The 14,676-nt window shown below is 46.3% G+C and overlaps 1 pseudogene; it reads left to right on the top strand.

The window, feature by feature from the left end:
• The first annotated feature begins 9,006 nt into the window (after positions 1 to 9,006).
• On the top strand, positions 9,007 to 11,412 carry LOC146187048 (uncharacterized; annotated as a pseudogene).
• The last annotated feature ends 3,264 nt before the right edge of the window (positions 11,413 to 14,676 follow it).

Raw genomic sequence — 14,676 nt, 5'->3', positions numbered from 1 at the left:
TGCATATATTTCTCTAACTGCACTCTTTGCATTACCACCCTCTCCCCCCCCCCCTCCCCATTCCCAGCCACACTTTCCTGAGCACTGCACCCAGTGCAGTCTTTACACCCCTATAGGAACAGCAAGGTTTCTAACCCCTTCTTTATGCTAAAAAAATGCCTTTTTATATCCTGAAAAGCAATCCCACAATGTCTGGACAGCCCGAAATTCAGCAAATACTCGTTTTACTCATCTTTGCACCTTAGTAATGTATAAGAATTTCTTTTTTTTTTTTGGCTGTTGACATATTAGTTGCATAAAAGGTGGCATATGCCCAGAAAATTTTGTTAAAAATTGGCTATAGTGCATGCTACCTTTCTCTTTCATAAGTCTTTTGCAAACTGAAATGGCGGACCACATTAACTTCTTCTTCATTGCATTATACCATCATTGCGCAATTAAAAAAGTGTCCATTTAGATATATTCACAAGTGCTGTTTGATAAATAATTGTCTTTGAACTCTGAGGTTGTGTGAAAGAGATACTAAATGGAAGGAAAAATAGTGTAGCACATATAACCCTTAATATGTGTTTGTAAGTGTAAGGTATAGCCAAATAAGAATGTAAAGAATTTCTGGACTGCAAGCAATCAATGTAACGAATGACAAACATTTACTCAAGGCAATGAAAGTGATTAAAGCTTTTCAATGTTTTTATGAACAAAAATAAATGCAGTGTTTGAATATATATAACAAACAAATTTGTGATGGCAGTCAGCAGTCTGTTTCAGGCTACAAGTCCAGTTAAAAATCACTATTGACACATATGACGGATGCAAAACTTGTTGCCGTGAAAGAAATGCAGAAGACGTAAGACGCTGTTTATTACATATTAGACATGCGAAGGCATGACAAGCTGAAATGGTCCATGCGTTGCATTAGAACAAGCACTAAGTCATTAAAAGATGCATGCATCACATGGATCTCATTTTGACAGCAAACATATGCTGACACTTACAAAACATACAATGCCATTACTCTTCATGTGATATACGCTGCGATATTTTCATGTTTTCTAAAGGCTACGCACAGTTCTGTACCACTTAAAAAGTACACATCTTATAATGCTCCTATAGTTACCTATATATAACATGACCTCCTTAGTAACAATGTACAAGATTTCTTCTTGTTAGCCTGAAATCCTGAGCTTGAATGTTCTGAAATCCGGTTGTATTATTGCGACTTTATGATATGCTCCATCAACTTTATTTGAGGTATAAAGGAATTATGCACCAAGTGCAAGATGGGGATTTGCTTTATTAAACTTAATCTAAAACAAGCCCTGATCAATGTGAAATGACTTACATAGTTTTATAATAATCATGGCCTAAACGAGAATCGGATATTGATTAGGCACCTAATTGTTTTTAACAACAGAGTAACCAAAACAGTGAGAGGTCATCCTTTAATACTACAGCTTATTTAGTTTTTTTTTTCCTAATCGACATATCATTCCCCAGCATCACAATTCTGACCTAAAAAATTTGTAGAGTCGAATGACCTAGTACGTATCTCTATTCTCTTTGTCCTCAAAGCTTTTTTTTTTTTTGCCCCCTACAGTCATCGACTAGCTAGCTATTGCAGCTAGGATGTGCTTATAATAGCGCCGGCACCACGGTGTTGCCGGCCGGCATCATATGCATTCGCCGGCGCATTAGTTTGTAGTGAGGAAATAAGGCCCTTTTTAGCCAATAAGAGCGGTCACCGAGCGCATTTCTGGTTAAAACAATTCATAATGAACTATTTCACTTAGAAAAAGACCGAATTATATCGGGACGCGTGGCAACGGGACGGACGACCGTTGCCGACAGCCTGCGCGCCTGAAAGACGTCGAACCGAGAAAGCTATTTTGCAAGGAAACGTTTTGCAAATATACGAAATGTGCAGAAGAGCGGAATCACCGCATACATGGTGTGCAGTTGTCACTGGAAAATTCGCCCGGCCGGCCTCGAACAGGTCACACTGCGTTGGCGAACCTCGATTGTTTTTGTCGCCGAAAGGTCTCACACAGATCTAGATAAAGGAAAAGCAATTAAACTGTGATTTCCCCGGCAATTCGTGTGGTGTGACAAGCTGGCTCGGAAACCTCTTCGCGGCTCGAAGCGTGCATATGTTATTTGACGTCGCTGCCTTTTCCACGGTGCCCGCACTGCATGCAAGCTAGGCCTCGTGCCTCTCCGCCGACGGCCATCGGCTGGGCAGCTGCCGTTTGCTTGCGGCGCGCCGCCGACACCGCCGGCCATGCCGCTGGGTCATGCCCAGGCGCTCTGAAAAGCATGGGGAATCTAGGGACAGTCTAGGGAAAACAGGTGTGCCCTACATCCGGACATGACATCATAAAATATCACGTGACCCATGACGTTGTTTGTGACGTCATATATGACGTCACAAATTTTGGGCCAATCAGCTTTTCCATGATGGACAGTAATGTATATTGCGCAAAAAGACGAGACAAAGAGGAGAAGTGGACAACGACGGCGCAGCTTTTCCAGCCGAGCTACCCCTAAACGCTTGTTTTGCTGCCGCCACCCGCCTGTTTGCTTTTGTATTGTGGACGCGGTCCCCCTTCTACACGCATGCCGCGTGTGGGGAAAGCGGACCGGCTTTGCGAGACCCCCGAAGGTCATTCATAGGGAGAGGAGCAGCGGAACATGCTGCCGGGTGATTCACCCTTCGTTCTGGCCGGTAACAAGCACCCAAATGACTCCTGTTTTTCTTTTTTTTTTACTCTACGACTTTGTGCAGTTCGAAAGGCAGTCTCGCTTAAGGCTGGTTCACACTGGCGACTCGCGGAGGTCGCGCGACACGATTCGTCACGGAGGGGGCGACCCGAACGAGTCGACCCGTTTGAGGGAGTCGCCATGGAGTCGCTCGCTGACCGATTTCTTGCGACGCGACTTGAAGTCGCAGGACTTCTTAGCCAACCCGCGGCGCTTCTGCCTTCTTCCTTGGGCGGGAAAATTCAAGCGTGCATGCGCGCATGTGCACGAATTACTGCGCCCGCTGTTGTTGGACACACATGCCAAGGATCACTGCGAGAGTGAAATGTACTAATTCGGGTCTGTACTCGTACTCTTTATCATGTGCTCGACGCTCTGGCATGAGGTGATTTCGGGGTCTGTTGTTTGCGCGAGACCGCAAACAACAGCGCGCAAAACCACTGCCGCGTCCGTCTTCGTTGAACTAGAGCGCTTTTGACTGTCGAAACAGCCCTAAACATGGGCATAACCTTAAGATCTACTTCCTCGCTGATAATTGCACATATTCATACCCGAAATGAGTCCGAATTGATCTACCACTAGCGCTGTAGCAGAGTCCGTAAAGGCGCGAAAGTCGGCTCTTCGTTCAAATCTCGTTCGGTGAAGCGGTTGTCGTGAAGCGAGTCGCATGCCGATGTGAACACTCGTTGTCGATCGGCCCTTGTCGCGGGTCGCCCCCTCCGTGACGAATCGAGCCACGCGACATCCGCGAGTCGCCAGTGTGAACCAGCCTTTATCTTGTCCGCTGATGCGACAAAGAGCGCCCGATGAAGCACTCGGGATTTTACTCGGGCATTGTTCTCAGAGCGGGCAAGCCAGAAGCTTCCCTTTCCTCCGGCGCCGGGCCTTCCCTTTCCATATCGTTGCTCGAGGTAGTAAACACGGGTGGCGTGTGGCAATGCACTGTGGCAGCGGCAGCGTGGATGGGGCGGCGGTGTGCGGGAGACAAGTGGGAAGAAAGTCTCCCGACAGGAGAGGTTTCGACATGGAGAAATAGTTTCACCGTGCTCTTTGTTTGTTGTAATTTGTATTGCTAGTGGGGCCCTGGGTTAGAGCTGAGGCCAACCCACGGGACTGTGCCCATCTAGCATATTTCCTTATTGGAGAGTTGATGTGTGGGGCTGGCCTCTGAAAATGACCGCCCCTATTTTTTTGTTTTGTGAATGTGTAAAATGAGACGTGATCCAAGAGAGTTCAGACCAGTCTGAGCTGGGGCTCCATGCGTAGGCATGTAACGCGGCTGTTCTGCTTAGGCTCTAGCCAGTTAGGTCGAAGAGTAAAGTAGCGCAGAGTGTCCTTTCTGTAAATTCATTCCTACTTCTAGTTTTTACTCTGTGTATATGTCATGCTGTAAATATATAACCAACCATCATCACCTTCAAGTACGCCTCCTCGTCTTCTCCGCACCGAACTACATGACTGGAAGGGTTTAAAGAACCTTCCGAAAAGGAACGAAAAACAACATAAATTCTACTGTCACCATATCACTGCATCCCTCTAGCTTGTTTAAGAGAGCGACCTGCTCTCTACCTAAAACGTTACACTTTGAAAAAGTAATCTTTTAATTACAAAATTGCATAAAAACGTAATTGATTACAAGTAATAAATTACTTGTAAGGCGTTACATACAAGGCTGCATGCATGCCTGTGGGACTATTTCTCTTCGTCTTATGCTTTCCGGTGTTTCTTTCCCAGTACCTTGCTTTGAACGAAACAGTATCCGTGAGCGGCTGGCGCTGAGTTAGACGGACCTCACAATGACACAAATGAACAACGGAGGCTGCCTTGAACTTCACGACTTCACTTCATTCCTCTCCTCCTGTATTTTTTTTTTTGTTTTTGTTTTTTCCTGTGCGTAGCGCGCGATTTCGGTGCTGCGGCAAAATGTGCTGAACTTTGAGGTCTTTGATGACCGAGCCATCCGTCACTGACTGCAAGACGATCAATGCATAAGCTTAATAATTAATTCGTCCATTCAAAACGCTTTTTGCATATCTAGAGTATACGGTGGCTGAATAGCGCAATAACGTAGATGTCTTTTTCTATATTTTACGGGCTTCTTTAAAATGCAAGAAAAGCTACAACAAAATGATATATGCTGGTAAAAAAACCCAACTAAATTGGCTGTTTCTTAAGTCCTTCTACCATTTAACGAAGCACACTTGGCCACGAAGTAAGCAAAAAAAAAAAATTTTAGGTAATCATATAATTACACGGCGTAAAAACAAATACCGTGAAATTACGGGAAAATATGCCGTGCACCTGCGATCAACCGCTTGTTTTAAATCCTTGGTTCAAGTTGCTTGAAGGCGCTGTAGATTAAGCTGTAAAGAGAGGCCGACAACGGTCGAACGCTCATTCATACCGGACATGTATGTTTACCGGTATAGCAACCACCATACATTTAGCGAGGCTATACCCACATCCGCGGAAAACGGCAGTATATTTCAGGGGGAGAAACGAATTCATACTCCCCCTTTTACAAAAACACGCATATCTTAAGCATATCTTTGGTAGGAGGGGGGGAGGGGGGCATGTTGATTCGATGCTGCACTTAAAAACTTTAACCAACAAATAGCTACCACTTCACTTTATTTCCTTAAAGGCCTCTCTTGGAGGCATTACATAAGGGGTGGGTTTACAAGCATGAGAAAATACAAGCACTGGTCATTGTGTTTGAAAATAAATTTTTAAGGCATCAATAAATGAAGATTGCCATGAGAGGGCGGCGACTTCGTGGGGAAGGGCATTCCAGTCCACAATTGCTCGGGGAAAAAAAGATCCTGAAAAAGTTTTGGTGCGAGCAACAGGCCGAGTTATCTGAAATGGATGCGAAGCGCGACCGACCATCTTTAGAAGGAGGGTCGGTCGATATGACTGCTAATAGTGCAGTTATACAATATATGTAAAAAATTAATTCAAAAACTATTTTTCTGGAATTTGTAAAAAATTTCTGTTTTTGATTTCGGCACGACACCACGTTTCGTTGGAGCCTCTGATTCATCAGCACTGAAAAACTGCTAGGAGGGAGGGAGGTGAGCTTGACGTCGGATTATGTGTGTGTGTGTGTGCGGGGGGGGGGGGGGGGCATATACTTCGCTATGATGTTAGACCTTGAAGTGCCGTCTCCTCGAGCGACTGTTTCAAGTGCAGCACCCATAATTCTGATATCACATATGTGCATAAACATGGGTATATATGTTTATGCATACTCGCCCAGCTTTCTAACTTACTGCATAAACATATATTTACTAAGATATATCCATAAGTTAGAATTCGGTCAATTAGCTTTTCTGCACAGCAGTAGTTTTATGCCTGGACAAACACTGCTCAAAGCGAGAAGGCTCTGAGTAGGCCGTAAGGTGTAACTGAGGGGTTGAACTGTTCCTTTGAAACTTCAATCTATAAGCACTGATTGAATTGTGCAAAACATATCCTTTTTCTCCCGTTTTCTCTGTCTTTTTTTTTTCTTACAGCTGCGAAAAAGGCTCAGTATTTCTAGCATGCGTGCCACAACTAGACCACTATGAGTAGATCACAGCAAGGCAACTATACTGGTCTTTTGAATTTGGTACCGTGCTTGTGAGTTCTGAGGCAGTGCCAGACAAGTCATTGCAGACTGGGAGGCTGGACATCAGTAAGTAAAGTACCTGCTTAGCCAAGCGCCATCGGCTAGCATATCGTGCTGTCGTTGGCTGTCGCGTACCTCCCCCACAGGATGCATATATAAGGATATTAGTGGAAGCATAGAGGGCAACCATAAATTCAAAGCTATCGAATAAAAAATGGAAGTCATATTCTCGCCACCGCCGCGGTTGTTCGGCTGTTCCATCGCTGCCGTCAGCACGCGGACGATATATGATTCATGGTGGAACGAGCAGGACAACTAAGTTTTCAGAGCTAACTTTTATATTCATGCTTTTTGCATGGCCTGATCCTTTAATTTCGACTCTTTTATTTTTTTGTTAAAGCTTCCTTACAACTTCGCTCTTAATATAATTCCTCTATTTACGTGTTAATTACAGCTACATATACACTGTCTGCTGGTTCCAATAACCAGACCAATAGATGATCTATGTCATGTTTGACAGCACAGAGACATCATCAATTTCAACGATGACAAAACAAAAAAAAAACTTCAATTTTAGGGAATATATATTCGCCGAAGGAAACGAAAAGATCTATTCTAAAATAAACACCGAAAAGTGTACGCCGTATTAAAAAAAAGAGGAAAAATAGTCCCACCCATGTTAGTAGTAAATTTTATTGGTTCTCAGATATTTCAACCCACAAAATCCCAGAGAGGTAACGGTAAGATCTGGGCCACATATATGACCTGGGTTACTGCGGTTTTAACTGCCCAGAGGGCTCGGACAAAGTTCACGTTTTCCACATCACACATGTAAATTTATGCCCCCCCCCCCCCCCCACACACACACACAGACCGAGAGAGAATTCCCTGAACAAGAAAAAAAAAAAGACCTCAACCACGCACGCATCATTAAACACGCGCACATAAAGTCACCGTTTCCCTGGCTTTCCGTCCGAGTCTCGCCCTCGCTTCTGTCTTTTGGAGCCCAATGCCCTGCTGGCTAGCCCTGCCCCAGGGAGAGAAGTACTACTAGCCACGTTATCAAGGGCCGTCTGCCTGGATCGCCAGGCAAGCCAGCGCATGGCTAAAAGCGAAGGGATCGCATTCTCTTCGCGGCCCATTTTCCCTTCAGCAGAGTCCCTTCCTCCTCCCTGTACCTTCTCTGCCACTTGTGTATTCTGCTCCTTTCCTTGCGTATGCCTTCGATCTTCGGCATGTCAGGAGACGAAGAGGGCGGTCTGAGGGCTGCAGAAAAGTTTGGACGCAGTTTGCGCGCTTTTCTCTCCCCAAAACACAGCAGCGGATGAGCGCGGTCGTGTTTCTCGGCGCCTGGGGCTGGGGAGCAAGGAGAGAGAGGGAGGGAGGGAGGGAGAAAAGAACACTCGTTGCTGTCAGGTGGTACAAGCGCGTTAAAAGGTCAATCTACGGAGCGCTTTCATTCGTGGGCTGGGGAGCTTGGGGCTGAACGTTTTCATTTCTAGACGCGGCGAAATGTGCATGACTTGTGCCACTGCGCTGGCTGCGCATATCCGGATCGGAACTCCGTTGATCTGCCACTGCCCCGCTATAGCCCCGCACCGCTGCAAAGAGAGGGATTATCATCATCATTATTCAAAGTATCACCATCATTAATCGGTGCGGGTGAATTTCCATTGAATTTCAGTGCGCACTCGCAGATGCTCGCAGCGCTGAATTCGCTGCGGCGGCCGCTTCTTGTGCCTGTGTTGCCGTGTTTCGCATTGTGTCTCTGATGTCGTTCATTGTTTAACCGTTGCGGTACTGCTTAATTTATTTTGCCGCTTTCGCAAAGTGATGGTGATGTGGCTAAAGCTGTTGCGCAGTGCTTGTGGCGAGTATACGGCGCGCTAGAACTCTGTGCTCCTGGCTACCAACGTCAGTGCAGAAGTGGAATTCGTGCTCACTGTGTGACGTCCGCTGTGTGCGATTTGTATGAAGCTCACTGAAGACCCTTCAGAAAGGCATACAGCATTGTATTTTTAGAGCTGTCAGAGCCAAGGCAACTGTCCGGGTAAACGGGCCGCTTGCTGCGGCAGTGTTGGCATACCAGGTTCGCCATCGTAGTAGCTTATTGAGGAATCTTCGGCACGGCAGAGCTGAATCCGCCTTTTGCGCGAGGTTGTGGCGCCATCATGCGGGAGCGGGCGGAAAACACATTGAGCGGCAGTGTAGCAGACGACGCGAAAGCGCACCATACAAGTGCAGCAATCATGGATACGTGCCATTCCACGGAAAAATTTCATCCCTTCTGAGCATTCCAGGGTAAAAGATGAATAATTGTTTCCCTTCGTTCTCTTTTGTAGCTTGAAATTGTAGCACCGTCAAACTTTCAAAACGTTTTGGGCACCTTCTAAATGTGTATTTAATATTTGATCACGGGTTCCTATTTGTAGCAGGCTGTTACTTATATTGTTACAAATATTTCTTTTTTAGGTCTGTGAGCATCACTTCACAGACGATGACATCGTACGAGAGGCGTCACATGTCGACGATGCTACAGGTCGAGAGACGACCGCAGAGTTGTCGCATCTGCGCCTTCGGTCAGGTGCAATTCCATCATTATTTCTAGGCTGCCCTAGTTACCTATCAAGCACAAAGACTTTAAGAGAGGAGCCAGAGGCGAAGCGAACATGCCTGGAAGCTGCTTCAATGCAAAGAGCAATTTCTGAGTCAATTCAGACATTTCGCAATGCCGAGGAAGCGGACAAAATCACCTTAAGAGACCTTGCTAGCGAAGCCACAAGTCAGAGTTCTGGCGTATAATTGAGGCCAGTGAGCGTCTCATGTTGGTGCTCATCGTAGAGGACGAAGCTCCGTGGATTAAATATTAAATTGTAGTAAAATCAGACCTCAGTATCACACTGTTCTTTGTGAAGAAGCCGCTCACAAGACTGGGCCCCAACATGCCCATTCCGAGTGCAGCCAGAAGTAAAAGAGAAATAATAGAACTCCTCCAGAGCGTTAAGAATTGGGATAAGAGCTTAAATTCAAATTCTGGCGATGCAAACGAGGACATCGGCGACACTATTCGTCTGCTGCTGAACAAGCACCAGCCGACGACAAAGCCAAAGCGATAAAATTCCTGAGCGAGCAGCTGAACCTGCTTTTTTTTTGAAGAAGGAGCGGAGACGATACTCCGTTGAATTCATGGTTTATTGCTGCATTCTTTTTACGGTATCACCGCACGCACATAAGTACATCCGCTGCTATGGATATGTCACCCTGCCCCACCCTATGACGATTTGGTATGAACCCAAGGCTGGAACATCATGGTCCTACATTCCTGAATTATGTTACAAAGAAGATCTCGGACCTCGATGATCGCCAGCGCTTCGTTACCTTGATGGTCGATGAAGTCTATATTAAACCATATTTTGATTACAAAGGGGGCAATATAACTGGTGCAGCACTGAATTCATCGGAAGTCGCTACCAGTGCTTTCGTCTTCATGGTACAGAGCATCGCATGCCCTTTCAAGGAAGTGGCCCACATCGTCCCAGTGCACAAAGCCGATGGGGAATTTCTGCACAATTTACTGAAAGATGTGATATGTGGGCTAGAAAACATTGGCTACAGAGTTTTATGTGTAGTCTGTGACAATCATTCAGTGAACAGAAAGGCAATGTCTCAGTTTTCAACGCCGCCAACAAATGCAATTTTATATCCGCACCCCTCTGACCCATCAAGGCCTCTCTTTTTTGTAATTGATCCAGTGCATATACTCAATGCATCCGAAATAATTGGCTCAACGAAAAAAAAAAACGACCAACTATGCTTTTATTTTCCTGACTTCAATGAAAATTCCAACCAGCCTCCACGCATGCGCACAGCATCGTTTGCTACAATCTGAGAAGGTTACAAGCTGGAGAGTGATCAGCTTTTGAGGTACGGTTACTCGCTCTCTAGAAAAGCCTTGAGCGGCAGAATGTAAAGTTCGCCTTGCAGATTTTTAATGACTCCCTGCCACCAGCGCTTCGTGATCTTGGAGAAACACACAACTTACTCTTTCCTGAAGATACAGCGAGTTTCATTGAAGTTATAGCGAAGTGGTGGAAGGTTGTAAATGTTTAAACCCCATGGAAAGGAAAACGACTGAATGACCGATTTCAAGAGCCAGTTTTTCCTTCGGAGGATGACATGAAGGTGATTTTTCTCTACAAAATTCTGGACAGCGGGGTGCTCACAAAGGAAACCCATGCTTCTCTGCATCAAACAACCCATGCACTGGTTGAAGTGAGCAGGTATTGCTTCGATGAACTGCAGCTTTCATACGTCCTGCTCGGCAAGTTCCAGACGGACAGCTTAGACGACCGCTTCGAGAAATACAGGCAACTTGCTGGCTCCCAATATCATGTTTCTATTAGGCAAGTTTACGAGAGCGAAACTAAATTACGGCTGCAAAATACTTTGCCCACAATCGCAAGTGTTTGCGGAATGAATAGCTCCTTCGATAAGCAACGGGAAGATCTGCGAAAGCAGATTGAAACACCGCATCATAACTGCAACGTTGTAGTTACGAGAGATGCCTTGTCAAAAATAGAAGACATTATCCCCGTCCTTGTATACGCGGCAGGATATGCAGTCTACGCGACTCTCAAGCAATTAAACTGCACGAAATGTCGAACAGCATTGACGGTCGACAAGACTATCACTGTCTCTGCAGCTCAAAAATACTATCACTTGATGAAAGATATAGACCGAGGTGGCCTCATTTTCCCAGCGTTGTTTGCTGTAAATGCTGTTACCCACAACTGTGTTGTTGTTGAACAAGTGTCCAAGGAAGCGGAGTTCTTGAGGAGCCCGAACCAGCGCCGTCTAGTCACCGAACTCAAATTACAGCTGCTTGCAGATCAAGAGTCATCAGATTTTGACACCGGCGAAGATGGGTTGTGGAGCAGTACCAACATTCTGCTCAAAAACTTCTGCTGCAAGATTAACGATGATGTAGCCAATGCAAAAATGCTAAGGCTAAGGAAAGAAAAGCTGCAACGCTTTCAGGGAAGTGAAAAGTTGTTTGTTTGTTGCTGGTGACTTTTAAATGTATATATTATTCCGCATCAAGAACAGTGCTACAATAATCGAAATGTAAATAAATGTTTTGTACGCGTAAATCTCTCCACTGATGTCTCAATTTGAGTAAAAACAATCTTTTGCAGCCAACTGTGCTGCTGCCTCATATCCTCGCGCAGTAAAAAAGAAACATGCATGCTCCTCGAAAAAACCGGTGAGGCCTCATCCCTGTGACGTCACTGGAAGAGCACTGAGGCCTTAAATTCGTCTAGGTGGTGTTGCCTCATGTAACAGTCTACTGCGCAATGGTGGAGGGGGAAAGGGGGGTTAAAAGAAAAAAAACAGAGAGCATCGCAGTGCGTGAGTGACCGTGGAGAAAGGCAGGGCGGGAAGACTGGTCGCAGAAAGGAAGCCGGCTAGTGCGTTGTCAAGCAAGAGAGGGTGGACGTTGAGTGAAGCGTCTACGTCACGCATACTGCCTGATTCTGCCGGTAGTCTTTTTTTTCTCTCCACCGTTGGAAGGGGGTGAGACGGCGGATGCAAGACAAGTCCTCTCTCAAGTCCGAGAGGTGGGCTGGCTGGCCAACGCAGATGGCGCGGTTCAAACTGGTTAAAACGAGTGAAGGCTAGCTTGGAGCTGCCCTCGGCACTCGTGAATTGTGGAAGGTTCTCGCTGTTCTTTCGAGCAAAGCAGCACGTACGCTGCTTAATTTCAAGCGTCAACATTGACACGCCGTTTAGAAGATGCTTTCAGTCTTGACAGTTAATTATTTCTTTTCCGCCATTACGAAACTGCATACGTATATGGACGCGCGTGTGTGCAAATAACTCACGCGGTCAGTACCCTTCCACGTACGTTTTCATTACAATGAAGAAAACAAACGCACAAACCCTGCGCTACAGTGCCTGCACGCTGCGAAGAAGCACACTGGAAGAAAAAGACAGGAAGCAAAAATTTGCGAACGCAGAATCGGCGCTTACTCTACATTCCCGCGCATCGCGCCTTTGGCTGAGCAGCGCGCGTCTCTAAGGACAAAAAAGAAAGAAGCTCCACAAGACACGTGTATTTACGCTAGTGCCACGTAGTGCTGGTTCTTGCTTTCTTATTTTATTTTTCCCCCGTATTCCTCCCGCACTCTGGTCGCTTCTTCCCTCTCGATCGCTTTCTCTCATGCAGGCTTGCTGAGAGCCTCCCGCGCAGTGCCAACACCACCTAGACTACTATCAGTACACGCACGCACGCGCTGAGCCTGGCAGTTCAGGGGGGGGGGGGGGATGCTGAGTTGAAAAAGGCACAATTTCTCAGCTGCCGCCGCTTTCTGTGCACTGAGGGAGAAAGGCAGGTTTGTACAATGGCCGAACTCTGGCAACGGCGGCGGTGGTCCGGTCGTGTTTGTGCACGAGCCTTTTTCCATTATTCATTTGTTCATCCTTCATGGCGTACCCCTAGCTCTGATGTCCTGGGGCAATAAATATTGTTACGTGAGCTCTAGTATGAAAGGAAACAACCAGTCAATTCTCAGAGAGAAGAGAAATACTGTGCAGCTAGAAGCTTTCTTCTTCACGTTCCTTTAATTTTTTGTGTGCTCTGGTATATGCTTTTTATACCTGAGCCCAAAATTCTATTTAACGTTTTTATTTGATATCGCAGGCACATGAGATTATTATTTGGAATGTCTGCCTCTCTTTTTCTTCTGATTACGCAGGAGATTGTAATGGCAGAATATAGAATTTGAGTGCGCTAATTTACAATTGAACAACGTAACGTTGGATTGAAAATAAAGTTTATTTAGTAGATCTATTCCCTGTACGGACCTTTCAATCCTGTGATCGTCTACCGGAATTAGTCCAGCCCGTTACGGATGTGTTGCACAAGAGTCTGAAGAATGGTGATGCTAGGTAGACCTTGGGGAGCGAAAGGGCAGCTATATTGCAATCACGCGTGTATTCCCGGAATGCTGAGCGAAGAGTGTGTGTGAAAGATGGAAAGGGACCACAGTAGGTAATACCTGGATGAAAAGAGCGTTGTCAATATGATAACCTGCAAAGCCGACGCATGTCTTTATTCTTCCGTTGTTAGGACTCAACCACCGTGCGTTTTCTGGAGGCTTCTTTTCCCACCGTCCTCAGCTGCATGCGGATCCATGGATCCACATGCATGTTCACGGAAACTTATGCGCCACTTCCAAATTGTTTTGCGCGTGATAAAAGCAATGGGCTCTGGTTGGCTCCTGGATATACGCGGTCGTTACGCAGACGAGAGTGCACGCTCCCAGCTGATCCCATCCACGGTACCACGGCTGTGTCAGGCCGCCATCACGGATGAATCGGCTGACACCTCTTGCCAGGGGTATGCCAAGGGCTGCACATGTTTCGCAGCAACCGACCTATTCCTCTTCTACTACATGGTCAAAAGAGGACTATATAACACAAGGCACTTAGGCGTACCTTTTTAACAAGACGGTCCCTGCTAAAATTTTCCGCGCACTATCGCAGTTTGTAACGACCAACAACGAATATCTGTAAACCTTGAGTTCTTGTAGAGGAAGCACTGAAGAGTTGATGCGGGCTGCCACCGGTAAATTCGCCTTCAATGCAGCGTGTTCGGTAAAATGGTGAAATGCACCTGTTTCCTCGCTCGCAGATACCTATAGGGGACCCAAGCATCGCAGGATGGCGCTGCGGGCGCCAGTGAACAGCGCCCTCTTCAGCCAACGCCATGTAATCGGTCGAGCACAGTGAATAGCTCGCCTATAGGCTTTCGTGTCTTTGCAGCCTCTGCACGCGGGAGCAACTTGCTTTGGGCGCGCTCGTGTTCTTTGCCGCTCGCGTTGTTGAAAGCTGATTGCGCGCGCGCGCGCCCTGACCGCAGTCTACTCGCTTTGCGCGCTTCTGCTTCTACTTTTCAAACTCGCGCTTAGACGAAGTGGTGTTTGAAGCGAGTGTGCAACAATGTACACGCTTCGATGTGGTTTAAGAAAATACCCGACAGCGGTGGCTACTTTCACAGCACAAATGTCAAAAAGGGAGGTCTGTTAGTCAGCCATGTGCATTCTGTTGAGCAGATTGTAGTATACAACGCTGTTATCGTGAAGGCTTAGTATGTGTCGCAGGTCAGCGACCACATCGCGTACGACGTGGGATTTGAGGCAAGTATTTCATTTTTATAATACCCATTTCTTTAAGGCCCAGATTGTAAGGCGCATGCAACCATTCCATACGCTGTCTGCTTTAGTTTCTGAAGAGCTTGCAGATGTAAT

Source organism: Amblyomma maculatum, chromosome 6, assembly GCF_055883805.1.
Source record: "Amblyomma maculatum isolate TAMU_Amacu chromosome 6, ASM5588380v1, whole genome shotgun sequence".
Classification (NCBI taxonomy): Eukaryota; Metazoa; Arthropoda; class Arachnida; order Ixodida; family Ixodidae; genus Amblyomma; species Amblyomma maculatum.
This window is presented reverse-complemented; position numbering and strand designations above follow the sequence as displayed.